Source organism: Dromiciops gliroides, chromosome 2, assembly GCF_019393635.1.
Source record: "Dromiciops gliroides isolate mDroGli1 chromosome 2, mDroGli1.pri, whole genome shotgun sequence".
NCBI lineage: Eukaryota > Metazoa > Chordata > Mammalia > Microbiotheria > Microbiotheriidae > Dromiciops > Dromiciops gliroides.
The window spans coordinates 112,458,964-112,474,158 of NC_057862.1; positions in this window are offsets into that span (position 1 = coordinate 112,458,964).

Sequence of the window (15,195 nt, forward strand, 5' to 3'; positions counted from 1 at the left end):
AACTGGGTCTTGAAGTATGGTTAGGATTTATTGTCTGGGGAGGCTATTCCAGGCACAAGGGATGATATAAACAAAGGGCCAGCAGTTTGGCTAAAGGAAGAAGAACAAGGAGGAGGAGGAAGAGGAGAAGAAGAAGGAGAAGAAGAAGAAGAAGAAGAAGAAGAAGAAGAAGAAGAAGAAGAAGAAGAAGAAGAAGAAGAAGAAGAAGAAGAAGAAGAAGAATCTGGAATAAGACTGGAAAAGGCAATGGGCAGATTGTGGAGGGCCTTGAATACCAGACTAAGAAGTTTAGACTCTTCATTAGTGTGCCACTCTGTAAGCTTTGAGTTGTGCCTTAGAGAGAATTCTAGCACCTTGTGAGAGATGGATTGAGGGCAGGAGACACAGAGCCTCAGCTGGAGTACAAAGAGCCCTGGAGTCAAAAGACCTGGGTTTAAATCCCTACTCTGAAACTTATTCATAGCGTGATGATGTTACACAAGTCATTTAACTCTTTGAGTCTGTTTTCTAATCTGTTTTGATCCTGACCTGTGATTATATCATTGTAGGCAACAGCACCCACGTGGCAGACTGGCAACTCACCTGCTATTTATAATGTCAGAGAGCTGCCTAGGATACTGAATTGAAGGGACTTGCATATTTAAATAGCTAGAATGGGGGCAGCTAGGTGACGCAGTGGATAGAGCACCGACCCTGGAGTCAGGAGTACCTGAGTTCAAATCCAGCCTCAGACACTTAACACTTACTAACTGTGTGACTCTGGGCAAGTCACTTAACCCCAATTGCCTCACTAAAAAAAAAATAGCTAGAAGGCAGGACTTGAAACCAGATCTTCTTGCCAAAGGTAGCTGGGCAGCCCAGGAGATAGTGCTGGGCCAGGAGTCAGGAAGACCTAAGATCAAATCTGTCCTCAAAAATTTATTAGCAGGGGCAGCTAGGTGGTGCAGTGGATAGAGCACAGGCCCTGGATTCAGGAGGACCTGAGTTCAAATGTGACCTCAGATACTTGACACTAGCTGTGTGACCCTGGGTAAGTCATTTGACTTCTGTCTGCCTCAATTTTCTTAACTGCAAGATGGAGCTAACAATCGCAACTACCCCACAGAGTTGCTGTGAAGATCAAATAAGGTAGTCTTTGTAAAGTCTCTGACTTATTTCCTCCCTTCCTACAAGGTGAGATTTTTATGCTGTCTTCCATTCTTCATTATCCGTAAAATGCGGGTAATAATACTTGTACTATGTACCTCACAGAGTTATTGTGAGGTAATACATGTAATTATTATACAACCGTTCAGTCTCTGTACACCAAGGACAGGATGTGGGAGCTATAGGTTTCTCTGCTGATAGAGAGCTATACATCAACACTATACATCACACCCTCACACACACATCACCCTGCTTCTGACTTTCTCATCCTGGGAATTACAGCCTTGACTTATTGACTGAAAGTAAAGGGGTGATTCCTCCACCTTCAGATAAGCCAAACCTACAAACCTTGGCAATTTCTGTCCATACCAAACACCTGGACTCTTATAAAGTCTCTTCCTCTGTATATGTGTATGGGTGCCTATATTTAGCGAAATGTCTTTTTCATTCTATGGCCTGAATACTAATTTTTATTAAAAGGAGATGATTAGATATATAATCATTGTAGGCATCCAGACACGTGGAGGATACAAAATCACACACAAGGGAGACACAATCTCTCTCACACACCCTCAAAGTCACACCCGCACAACCACAGACCGTGGGCACCAGCATGCACACAGAAGGCTCCTACATGCACCTCCCCTCTTCAAATCCCATACTCAGAGCCACAAGCTCCCTTATACTAACACCCTCCAACACATTACCGCAGGGTGCACTTCCAGGGCTGACCGCCCTGGGGAAGAGAACAGACGTTGGAGCCAGGGGCTAGCCAACTACCAGGGGGCACTATTGAGAGATGAGGACAATCCTGGGCCAGGGCAGGGATTGGGGTCAGGAGATCTGGAGGTCATGGTGGGTGGGGGTAGGGGTGGAGAAAAGCGTCCGGAGATTTCTCCTTTAAGCTGGGGGCGGAGATGGGGAGAGGGGGAGGCACAGATATTGACTGCGTTGCTAATGGAAACTAAAGGGCCTCCCAGCCAGGGCCCCCGCCGCGAGCATAAACGCACACACGTGCGCACACGCACACACTCGTACATGCAGGGGAGGGAAAGGGAGGGGAGGGTCTCTGCCCGCGGCCCCCGCGCCTCCCCCGGAGCCGGAGTTTTAATTTGGGGCGTAATTTCGGTGCGAACGGTCGGGCGCCTTTCGCTGGGAAATTGGGAGGAAGGCAAACAAGAGCTCACTTCATTAAACAGGGGCAAACAGCGGAGAAATTGCACTTACTTATGGAAATGAGTTTTAAACATGCAAAGCATTTGCTGGGGCCGCCCGCCCGCGCTCCCAGAGACTCGGCGCCTTCTTTAGATGCGGGAATAATTCACTGAGGGCCAATTAGGGCAACGCCCTCCCCCGCCCCATCCCGCCCCCTTCGGCTTGCCCCTCCCACGCTGACCTGAGGACCCACGCGGTGGCACCCACACACCTACGGGCAATGGCACACCGATGGTGATACACTGACACATACCCTGACGACACACTCAATGGCACACACAAAGCGGTGCACAGACGCTGGAACACACACTGATGCACCCAGTCACACACAAATGTGGCACTGACCCACTCTGACATACGACATCCCAGACATTTTCTGATGGGACTAGACTTGGCTCAGGGCTCCCAGCCTGGCTGAGATGAAGAAAGAGAATGGATGTTTTGCCCAAGTGCAAGTTCACTTGAAGGATAAGCTTTAGGCCTTAGAGTTCCGGGAAGCTGGGAACTTCTAAGTTGGGTTGTTCTCATCCCCATTTCTTTCTTCTGCCTAGGGAGGATGCAAGTTCTTTCCCTTCCAGTCAGGTATCAGTTATCCCACTGAGGCTGACCATTCACTGAAACAATCTCAACCACTCAAGAGTTAATCTCAGGGGCAGCTGGATGGCGCAGTGGATAGAGCACCGACCCTGGAGTCAGGAGTACCTGAGTTCAAATCCGGCCTCAGATACTTAACACTTACTAGCTGTGTGACCCTAGGCAAGTCACTTAACCCCAATTGCCTCACTAAAAAAAAAAAAGAGTTAATCTCAGCCTAGGTCTTTTGGTCACACCTCCCCCCCACCACACACACACACCTCCAGCACAGCCAAGGATCACTAGACTGACCACTCTCCAGCTCTGAAAACTTCCCAAGAAGCCTCCTCCCTACATCTCTGCCTCCCTACTCTGCATCTGTCCAAGCAGGTCAGTCTATCTACTACCCTCACACAGCACCAGTCCCAATAGTCTCCCTGGGAAGCCAACCACTTTGCTTCCCCTAGGACTCAGAGACCCACTGGCTAGTGATAATTGGCAAAAGAGAGGTTAGACAGTTTTATGACCCCTAGTACTTACCATCAGGATTTTTTAAAGGAGTAGACCCAGTGTCTGAGCTTGGGGGTGGATGGGATGGACTACATGACCAAACACAGGGACTTTTCCAGTTCTTTAAAATTCCTGATCAAAGATGAACCTTCAGGATGTACTCTGGCTATACAATTCTCATAGTCTAATCTATATCCTGGCCACAGTGGATGCAACCTGTCCAAGGTCATACTGAGGGAGTCTAAAGTAGACCCCCAAAACGCAGGAATTTGATCTCCAAGACCATAAGCCTCCAAGGACATGAAAACTAGGGTTGTGTCAAACGTGACTTCCCCAGAGACTTTCTTCTCCCAACACACATTTCTATTCATCCTTCCTCCTACCCTTCCCTGACCTGGACCCAAGTGCCACACCACTCCCTCCACCCCCAACACAGAGGATGGCCTCTCTCCCTCTCTGTCTCTGTCCTTCTTTTTCTGTCTGTCTGTCTTTCTTTCTGTCTGTGTCTTTCTGTGTCCCCCTCTCTCTAACGGGCACACGTCAGAGAACATTATGTGCTCTGCAGATTTGCATAATTCAAGAAGCATCAAATTAAATTTGCATAATTCCTTTGATTACACTTGTTATTAAATGTAAGTGACATTGATTTACAAAACGGCCACGGATAAGGTTAATAGGGAATGTCACCTTCCGAAGGGTGAGTGCAGGGTGAGGGGGGGGCAGCTGCAGGTCCCTCCTCCCTACTCTGCCCTGCCCTGCACCTGCTGTGCATGGGGGGGGGGAGGGGTTGCCCGATGTGATGCCCTTCCCCAGATCATCCCCTTGATATTCTCTCTTCCCTTTGAAGGTGCTGTGGGGTCATGGGACTATGGATTTAAGGGGTGCTGTGGGATGTGGTGTTAGGGAAATGTATAGTTGGGGGAATGCAAACTCAAGAATATGTGGAAATGTAGGTGATGGGATCAGGAGCTGTGGGCTCATGGAGCTATGGAGTTAGTAACAGTAGCAACTGGAGCTGTGAGATCAGGGAGCCGTTGGGGTTCATAGGATGTAGCCTGGAAGGAATCTAAGAGATCATCCAGTCCATTTGGGGGCTGTGGAGACAGAGGACTGTGGCCTTGGGAGCTGTTGAGGCAGGGCTAAGGGGTCAAGAGCCTTGGGCTCAAGGGCTGGGGCATTATGCAGGTCCTGGGGTAATAACAATGATCTCATATGTACTTCTCTTTTGGAATATTCTCCTAACCTCAGATGAGAAGGAAAACTGGGAGTGGGCAACATTGGGCAATGAGGACACAGGCCCCAGGGCACCGGTAAGTGGTTCCCCTTGTGTGGGATAGGGTGGGGACTGAATGATTTTCAGTCATCAGAGGCTCTGTATGTGTGTCTATAGCATAAGAACATACTGCTCTGGGCCTTAGAACAGGACAGGACCTGAGAGAGCACCCAGTCCAACCTCCTCGTTTTACAGATGTTCTATGGCTCCTCTCACGCATCATATATTATGCTGAATGTAGCCACTGAAGCTGGGACAGGAGGTACTGCAGCTCTGTGAGATCCCGGACAGATAGTGGGGAGGGGCTAGGGGCATCTTCCAGTCCACTTCCCCTACTGCCAGGCACCTAGGAAGAAGAGTGCATAATGCATTGGGATTAACCTTTTCAGAAGGAAAGACAGGAAGCAAAACTCCCCTGGACAGTTTGGGAAGACAAGGATACACATACACATAGACAAGAGTATTCACATGGAAATGGATACAGGTGTGGACACAGTTTCGATACATGGAAATAGAAACATACAACAGAGAGGCATCTAAGCATGAGTACATGTAGGAACAGGGGTATGCTCTCAATAGATATGTGCACAAACATGGATACACAAATGGACAGAAATACATATATAGGCAACATACACTTTTCTACAAGACACAAATACATACCTGGATACAGGTGCTCTTCATGTATGAATGTGACACACAATAGGCAGCAATACACAATGGATATGCCATGGATCCACATGAATGCAGATAGACACGGACATGGTTACGCACATAGACATTTGCACACATGCATATAGTTGTGACTATGGATACCTGCTGTTGTCACACAGATCATAAAAACAGCTCCCATTTATATAGTGCTTCATGGTTTGCCATTATTTTATATACATATTATCTCATTCGATCCTCCTTAGCCCTCTGAAGTAGGTACTGTTATATCCTTATTTTGTACATAAACATATAGACACAGGCAAATTCATGGACGAGGCATGTCATATAGCTTGCTTGGTTTGTAGTCAAGAAAACCTGGCTATAATTCCACTTACTAGTTTTGTGATGGAGGGCAAGTCACTTAAACTCTCTGAGCCTCAGTTTCCTCATCTGGAAAATGGGTATGATAATATCTCACAGGGTCATTGTGAAGATCAAATGAAATAATGCACATAGAACACTGACATTTTTAAAGTTCCACGTGTCAGTTATGCTAACATGGGCATCGTTACCGCCAGTGAAGATGGATACATAAGCTGAATGGACATGGGTGTCTACACAGACATAAAAACACATATAAAAGACACATCCCTCATAAGGTCATATGAGAATGTACTTGGACACACACAGGCACCTTGACAACAGCACATCTTCACAGGTCTGGCTCTGCCCCCATGTTTATGTGGATGTCAACAAAGCTGGGAGCATATCCTAAGAAGACGGGCCACAGAACAGGAAGAGGAAAAAAGGTTTTGAGGTTGGGGGGATAAGATGGGCATGAAGTGGGGAGTCCTGGCAGTACAAAGTGGGGAAGCAGTAGTCAAAAGCACCTAGAACAGTACCTGGCACATAGTAGGTTCTATATAAATGCTGATTCCCTCCCCCTTCTTCCCCCCTTCTCTCTTCCTCCACGTCCCCTCCCCACAGATCTTGCTTCCTGATCCCCTTTCTCTCTGTATACCATCACTTTCCTCAGGAACAATATTGACAAGGCAGTAACTAGTCGTTAAAGCCACTGGGCCCTTTAAACAGGAAGGAGAGTTATAGGTTAGCTGGTTGGCTGTGTGGGGGATGGGGACCCTGCCTTGATCTAATGTCAGAGTGAGAATCCAAGCCCTGGGCTCAGAAGAACTGACCCCAGAGCTTTCTGGGCTGAGTGAGAGGGCAAACCTAGGAACCCGAACTGTAGGTAGATTTGTGACCATGGGACCCAAACAGACTCCCAATAAGATAAAGGCACATGGCACAGATGTTGACATATGGAAACACATGGACACATGCATTAACACACATTCACACACACACACACACACACACACACACACACACTGAAATGGACACACATTCCAGAACATTGAATTAGCCGGGAGAAGCTGAGGCTGGTAGGGAGGAGCCAGGGATAGGGGGGCTGGCTAGAGAAAACAACCCCCAGTAGGATTGGTCGGAATATCCCCACTGCCAAGGCTGTCTTGTAAAAAAGATCAATCAACAAGTATGTATTAAGCACTTACTATGTGGCAGGTATTGTGTTAAGTACTGGCAATACAAATACAAAGACCCGGAGAAATCTTTCCCCCAAACTCAATCTGATGGTTTGTCCCTTGAAAGATATCTTTCCCTCCTTGACAACCCTAATCCCCAACCACAGAAAAATATGCTCCCGGTTCCTTTGTCTCTAGTAAGGAGGACTCATGATCATTGATCTACAGAACCTGGAGAGTCTGGATTGGGTTGTTTGGTTGTTTCCCTCAGGGTGTCTCAGCAGGTCCATTCATCCAAAAAGGATGAAGTGGGATTTCATCGCACTCTGCTTATGAGAGATAGGAATTACTGAACTGGGGATAGTGGGGCTGAGAGATTGTGATGCGGACCGTCAAAAAGGTAGGGTGTAGGGGCAGCTAGGTAGTGCAGTGGATAGAGCACTGGCCCTGGATTCAGGAGGACCTGAATTCAAGTCCGACCTCAGACACTTGACACTTAACTAGCTGTGTGACCTTGGGCAAGTCACAACCCCAATTGCCTCACCAAAAACCAAACCAAACCAAACAAACAAAAAAAAGGTAAGGTGTAATAAAGGTGGGGATCTTGGAGTTGGGTTATAGAATTTGGGATAATGGGTATCATAGAGCTGTAGTGGTGACAGTTGGGTGAGACAGAATTAGGGGACATGGAATGGGGAGATCATGTATCTAGATGGTAATAAATAAAGCCAGGAGAGATTTAGCAGTCAGGCCCTAAGAGTGTGTCAAACCCATTGATCATCTTTATCCATGGCTCAGATACTCAGGTGGAGGAGTGGTTAGAAAATATCCCTATGAGTCATTTGAATAAACAAATAACAAACCACAGTGTGTGCTGATTGGTGAGTAGATGCCTCAGTGCCCATCACTGAAGAGCAGCAGAATGTCACAACTCATCCGCACATATACACTCACAGAACACAGACTGGATATGGATACATTTACACTGGTGCAATATGGATGGAGTCATTATCATTGGTACTAATTTGCATATCACATGCATGTATGTAACACATAACACTCACACAGGCATATATACAACATAGATAGTACCTTTTTTCTATAATCCCCTATCTGCTTTCCTGCCCTTCTTCTCCTCCAAAAGGTACAGGATACAACATATATTCAGCCCTAAGGGTTTACAATTATTTGCCAGATCATGTGGATGTGTTTGTGTGTGTGTGTGTGTGTGTGTGTGTGTGTGTGTGTGATCATGGGGTGGGGGGAATGGTACATGGTATAGGTAGGGGAAGTGCCTTTAAGAAGGTCAGCTCATTGGTTGAAGAACAGCTAAATAAATTGTGGTACATGAAAGTAACTGAATATTACTCACTATAAGAAAGGAAAAATATGAAAAATTCAAGGAAGCATGAGAAGAAGCCCAGCACTGATACAGAAAGAAGTAGAAGGGAAAATATACACAATGGCTGCAATAGAAGGGGCAGCTAGGTGGCGCCATAGTGGATAGACTGCCAGTCCTGGAGTCAGGAAAACTTTCCTGAGTTCAAATCTGGCCTCAGACACTTACTAGCTATGGGACCCAGGGCAAGTCAATCAACTCTATTTACCTCAGTTCCCTTATCTGTAAAATGAGCTACAGAAGGGAATGGCCAACCATTTTAGTATCTCTGCCAAGAAAACCCCCAAAGTTGGAAATGATTGAATAACAACAATACAAAAAAAAAATTAAGAGAACAACCCCCCCCAACTGGCTGTTTAATTATGATGACCCAGTTTAGCCCCAGCGGAGAGTCAAGAAAATGTACCTCCCTTCCTTATATTTATTTGCAGAAGTGGAAGCCTATGGGTATGAAATGTTGCATACACTGTCAGACATAATTGATGTGTTGGTTGGGTTTGTTAAACTGTTCCCATTCCCTTCCCATTTCTTTGTGATTCTTTATCCCCAAGGATGGCTAGATGGGTATAGGAGGGGGAGGGACAGGCAATATAAAATCAAAAGAGGGACAGCCATATATCTGGGACACTTTCAGCTCATCACTACCCCCATATATTTATGTGTGTGGCTATATGTCTGGGAGTGTGTCTCTTCTTATGTGTATCCATGTAGGTGTCTCTGCATCTATCTCTCAATGACTCTGTTCCCTAGTAGATCTCTAAGTCTCTGAATGTGTTTCTGCATATGTACATGCACGTCTCTGTAAGAGTGTATCTCCGTGTGTTCATTGTACTCTCTCCAAGTCTCTCAGTGTCTCTGGGAGGCACTTTCTTGTGAGATACAGGGGACAATGGTCCTGCCTGGGGAGCCTCGGGCACCTTCCTCACGCCAGGAGACGCTGCTCAGATTCTTCGTCCCGCTCAGGAACAGGAGCCCCCAGGCGGTCACCTCTCTTTCCTGTCAGAGTGGCTGCCTTGAACAGCCCTGGCCAGCTAGATAGAGGGGGGCAGGTGGGGGGCGGCTCCGTCTGCTCCCCATATGGGGACATTGTCTGTCCCTGCCTGAGGCACACGGACACACACAGACACACACGGCATCCGCCTCCCCATTCATTAGCCTCCACATGGGGGCTGATTGGGGAGGAGGGCAGCTGAGTTTCTTTCAGATTGAAGCCTCCGGGCCCCCTTCCCTTGTCCCCCGTTCTTGTCTGAGTCTGCCAGTCTCAACCAAATGTGTGCACAAAGGGTTGGCATGAGTGTGCATATAAGCACATGGAATCAGGAGTACCCATGAAGGTAAGTCTATATGAGTAAGTGTGAATTGTATGGCACATGCAAAAATCTATGTGAATATGAATGCCTACCTGAGGATACATGGGCGCACACCAGGCACTTGTGAGTGGGGCTACCTGTGAGCATGGTCACCTCTGATCACATGTACATGTGAGGATGGAGGTGGATATCTGATAATGCTTCTGGACATGGTGCAGGATCAGGGTGGGGTAGAACAATCTCTGAGTGGAAGTGGGAGGAGGGAGAGCACGACTTGAGAATGGGAGAGAGAACACCAGTGGCAGCTTTCCTACTTCTCAGAAAGACCTAAGAGAGGAGTCATCTTTTCCCTTCCAGGGCCCAAATATTACAGGGGATCCACGGCTTCTTATCTGCCCCCTTCCCTGATCTTCCCCATCTATCTCCTCCGGATCCCCCACCCCCAGCGAGCCTATTGCCACATATCCCCCAACATACCAGTCTTGCTTGAATCCATCCTTTCCTCCATTCTTCCTATCCCTTCTTTGCCTGCCCAAATTCTATCCATTTCTCAAGGCTGCATTCCAGTTCTGCCTTCCTTAGGGAAACTTTCTGACCACACTAACCCACAGGGGTTTCCTCCTCCTCCTCCCCTCACCCCTCTGACTGCTGCATCATTTTTTGAGATTGACATCCATGGGTGAGCCTAGACTGTGGGACCTTCCTAAATGTAGGGAGCAGACATGTTCACTTTGCCCTACATGTGGCCAGTGAGGGCAGAACATTGAGGAAGGGAAGTTACCTCTTGATTAGCCCCTAATAGAGAAAACCATGGTTCAGATCATTTCAGATACCAAATGGTTTATAGTAGTAGCTTGCAGTCTTTTTGAGTATGAGATCCCCTTCATTTGTGTGTGTGTGTATATATATACACACACACATATATATATAATTACTATCTGAGATCCCTTTCATATATAATATGTGTATATATATTTATATATATAATTAATATCTGTCTCCTGTATAAATAAAGGAGGACAAAAAGCGACCATGAATTCAGGAGAGCTTTTAAATGAATTTGCACTTTATTCACCACAACAGTATCTATAGACATTTGAACAATAGTAATACATGTTAATGAATGTGAGCAGGCTATAATGCATAGAGACCAGGCCTGAGAATCTGGAAGATTCTGTCCTGATTCTGACATAGATTAGCTATAAGACTCTGGATAAGTCAGTTAACCTCTGAGTGTTCTGGTCAACTCTCTAAGACTAAACAAGTTGCAGAGAAGGTTCAACCTGCATTGGTAAGGGAATTATCTCATTGAGAACTTATCACTGAAATAACCAGTCTGGTTCCTATCCTCAGTATTACATTTTATAATATTACACACATTCATATTACATATATATTAAAGTATTCTATATATGTCCATATTATATAGGCTACATAGTACATATATGTATACTATGCAGCTAGGTGGCACAGTTGCTATAGTGTCAGGCCTGAAGTTAGGAAGACTCCTCTTCCTGAATTCAAATCTGGCCTCAGACATTTACTAGTTGTGTGACCCTGGGCAAGTCACTTAACCCTGTTTGCCTCAGTTTCCTCATTTGTAAAATTATCTGGAAAAGGAAATGGCAAACCACTCTAGTATCCTTACCAAGAAAACCCCAAACGGGGTCATGAAGAGTTGGACATGACTAAAAATGACTGAGCAACAACAATGTACATATATGTAATATACATGTGTATAGTTATGTCTATACACGTATGTTTGTGAGACATTTTATTCAGTTTATAGAAGATATATGTTTGCTTATTTATTATACTGAGTCATGCTGAATATCTTCTTGGAGCTAGCTACATATAGATCAGCATAAAAATGGTGATCCCATGGCTTGTAATAATTCTTTGGATCCCTTGGAAGCTACAGCCCACAGAGTTGGGAACCATTGGTCTAGAGTCATTTCTATTAGACTCATAGGGTCATAGGGTCATAGAATATGACCTGCATTGGGTAGTAGCTCATTTTAGTTTAGGTTAATGAAAGGGAGCCCATGAAAAAGAAGCCCATTGGTTTGATGAAACTGAGGCTGGCCCTGTGCACAGAAAGGTGGGGCTCCTTTTTCTGTAGAGGACGTAAGGACAGAAGTCTGTGAGGTCAGAGTCTAGTTGGGGACATAATTAAATAATTCCCACTAGAAGCCATTTAAAACCAATTATAAATGGGAAAAGGTAAAGGGAAGTTGGGTAGAGGGTATGATTGAAATTTAGGAGCTTAAAAGAAATGTATAATAAGTAATGAAAGAGAACATCCCTCCTTCTATAACTCCCCATTCTCCTGAACCCTGACCTTCTCTGACTCCCTAGTCCCCATCCCCTTTTCTCAGACCCTCACCCTTTCTTCCTCTTCATCCTTAGCTATCCTTCTCTGACTCAATCCCTATTTCTTCTTTCTCTGATCCCAGTCTCCTGATTCTCCCTTCTCCTATCCTCCAGTCTTTTCTCTATCTTCACTTTATTAATCTCCACCCACCATCCTATATTTCTACTACAATTTTTCTGATCTCTAGCCCTCCTCAGCCCCCTTTACCCCTAATATCCACCTCTGCCTTGCATCTGCCTCTCCCCCTCAACCCTCATCTCTTCTAGGATCAGAATTCCCCTTGAAGACCTCCCTTCTTCAACACTTTTTTTTTGGGGGGGGGGTGAGGCAATTGGGGTTAAGTGACTTGCCCAGGGTCACACAGCTAGTAAGTGTTAAGTGTCTGAGGCTGGATTTGAACTCAGGTCTTCCTGACTTCAGGGCCAGTGCTCTATCCACTGTGCCATCTAGCTTCCCCAACACTCTTAAACGAGCCAACGGTCATGTGAAATTTGTTTGTGTTTTGAAGTGATGGTATTTGAATTATTATTAACAATGATGCTTTCTTTTCTCCTCAGTATGTAAAAAGGATAGCACCAGGGTGCAGCTAGGTGGCGCAGTGGATAAAGCACTGGCCCTAGATTCAGGAGTACCTGAGTTCAAATCCAGCCTCAGACACTTGACACTAGCTGTGTGACCCTGGGCAAGTCACTTAACCCCCGCTGCCACACACACACACAAAAAGAAGGATAGCACCTTGGGTAAGTAATTAGTATTCAGGTAGGAATAGAAGACTGAAGCTTGTGGAGGGCAGGAGTGATTTCATTTTTGTCTTTTCACACCCCCACCCCCAGCACCTAGCCGTCTTTAGTGCCTAGCATTGTCCTTTGCACATAGTAAACTCTTATTAAACATTTGTTCATTTTAATTGAATGTAGTAAGGATCAACACTCAGCCAAGCAGAGGAAGGGGAGGAGGGGTGTTAAATCCCAATTGGTTAGCAGTTTGGTGGGATTCTTTTTTTTGTTTGTTTGGTTTTTTGGTGTTTTGGGGTTTTTTTTTGCAGGGCAATGAGGGTTAAGTGACTTGCCCAGGGTCACACAGCTAGTAAGGGTCAAGTGTCTGAGGCCAGATTTGAATTCAGGTCCTCCTGAATCCAGGGCCAGTACTTTATCTACTTCACCACCTAGCTGCCCCCTTGGTGGGATTCTTAAAAGCCAATAATAATATAATATGAACCTATATATATATATAAAATATTTTAAGGTTTGCATTATTATTAAAGATTATATTATGATATAATAATGTTTTGTCATCATATATTAAGTTATGTATTATATTATCCGTATTACTTAAGATTTGACATTTATGTAGCAGTTTAAGATTCTCAAAACCTATCACATACTTTATCTCTTATGAGCCTCATAATAACTAGATGAGGTAGATACCATAGGCATCATTATCTCCATCTTACAAATGAGGAAACTAAGTTTCAAAGAGATCAAATGGATTCTCCATCATCACACAGCTAATCTCAGAGGCCATATTTGATCCCAAGTCCAGCACTTTATACCCTGGTCTAGGTTGCTGTTCAAAGAAAGCTATGAGGACAGCTAGGTGGCGCAGTGGATAAAGCACTGGCCCTGGATTCAGGAGGACCTGAGTTCAAATCTGACATCAGACACTTGACACCTACTAGCTGTGTGACCCTGGGCAAGTCACTTAACCCTTATCACCCAGCCAAAAAAAAAAAAGCTATGACAGCCACCTAAGAAGCTGGAAGTTGGGTGGTCCCAACTCAGCCTCAAGAGAGTCCTGGGCTCTTCCAGGAGGTGCCAAGCAAAAAACAAATATTATACGCATAAGTCATAACTTTTTCTTTCTACATCGCTATCTTACCCTTGGTATATATTGTAATCCAATCCTACTTCATCAGGGAGCATAGTGGGGTGTCTTAGTGTGATTTGCAAAGTCTTTATCAAACCTGGGGATGGTCATGTATGTATGTATGTATGTATGTATGTATGTATGTAGATATGTAAGAGTTCCAAGTCCCATAACCAGAGAGGTCCCATGGAGTTCAGCTGTACTTAGTCTTAAAGATAAAACAATAATCTAGTACAACAATGTAACAGCGAGTGAGAATGTTCTGGTTCTCATTTCTAATAAAGGTCTGGAGTCAGGGAAGGGAAGTTGTTTTTTTCAGTCATGTCCAACTCTGTGTCCCCATTTCATATGGGTTTTTCTTGGGAAAGATATTGAAATGGTTTGCCATTTCCCTCTCCAACTAATTTTACAGATGAGAAAACTGAGGCAAACAGTTAAATGACTTGTCCAGAGTCATACAGCTAATAAGTGTCTGAAGCTGGATTTGAACTCAGAAAGAGCCCTGGCACGCTATCAACTGTGCCATCTAGGGGCCTTAAAAGGAATTTATTTCAGTTAATCCTTGAATGGGAATCTTGACTGCTACATATCCCAGAAGTGGTCATCCAGCCTTTATTTGAAGACCTCCAAAGAGAGGGGAAATCCACTGCTTCATACAGCATTCCATTCTTATTTTTGATAGTTCTACTTAGAGAATTTTGCTGTCTTTCTACAACTTCTACCCATTGATCCCAATTCTGATGTATGGGAGCTCAAGCATAAATAGAGGAGGTGGATAGGATAGTAGAAAGAGCACTGGGCTCTGAATTTAGAGTACTCGGGTTCAAATCCTACCTCTGAATTTTACTGCTTGTATAACCTTGAACAAATTACTTAACCACCCTGGGCCTTAGTTTCAATTCCTAATTTTTTAATTTTTTTTTTTTTTAGTGAGGCAATTGGGGTTAAGTGACTTGCCCAGGGTCACACAGCTAGTAAGTGTTAAGTGTCTGAGGCCGGATTTGAACTCAGGTACTCCTGACTCCAGGGTCAGTGCTCTATCTATTGCGACACCTAGCTGCCCCGGCCTTAGTTTCTATTAGCCATGGCCTAGTGGAAAGAGGTTGGATTTGGTGGCAGAGGACTTCTGGCCAAATCCTGTCATTGTCACACTAGTGTGTGACTTTGGACAATTCATTTTGCCCACCTGAGCCTCAGTTTCCTCATCTGTAAATTAAAAGGGTTGGACCAGATGACCTCTAAGGTCCCTTTCAGTGCTAAATTTGACTTTCAAATACTTGAAGATAAGCATTTGACCCCAAATCTCCTCTAAACTAAACAGCAGGCCAAGACTA